The sequence below is a fragment of the Scylla paramamosain genome, chromosome 5, assembly GCF_035594125.1.
Source record: "Scylla paramamosain isolate STU-SP2022 chromosome 5, ASM3559412v1, whole genome shotgun sequence".
In the NCBI taxonomy this organism is placed as follows: Eukaryota; Metazoa; Arthropoda; class Malacostraca; order Decapoda; family Portunidae; genus Scylla; species Scylla paramamosain.
In genome coordinates, this window is record NC_087155.1 from 9,574,192 (window position 1) to 9,574,484 (window position 293).

Below are 293 nucleotides of genomic sequence, written 5' to 3' on the forward strand. Positions count from 1 at the left end.
GATTCGACTCATTAATTACGACGAGGAATATGACCCACGCATAATTGACTGTAATAGGAAGACACATTGAACCTACAATACCAAATAATCAAAACGCTTCCTTAACTTACTGACTACCGTAACTCAACAATGCTTCATGCAGTAATGGTATAGTTAAAAATACCTTGTTTAGTGGCATGTGGTGAGGTTCTAACATATAACACAATAACACAGCTTCTTAAAGTGGGAAACATCATCACAGAACGCTTAAATGACAGGAAACGATTAAAGTGTAATGCCTAATGTAATAAGAG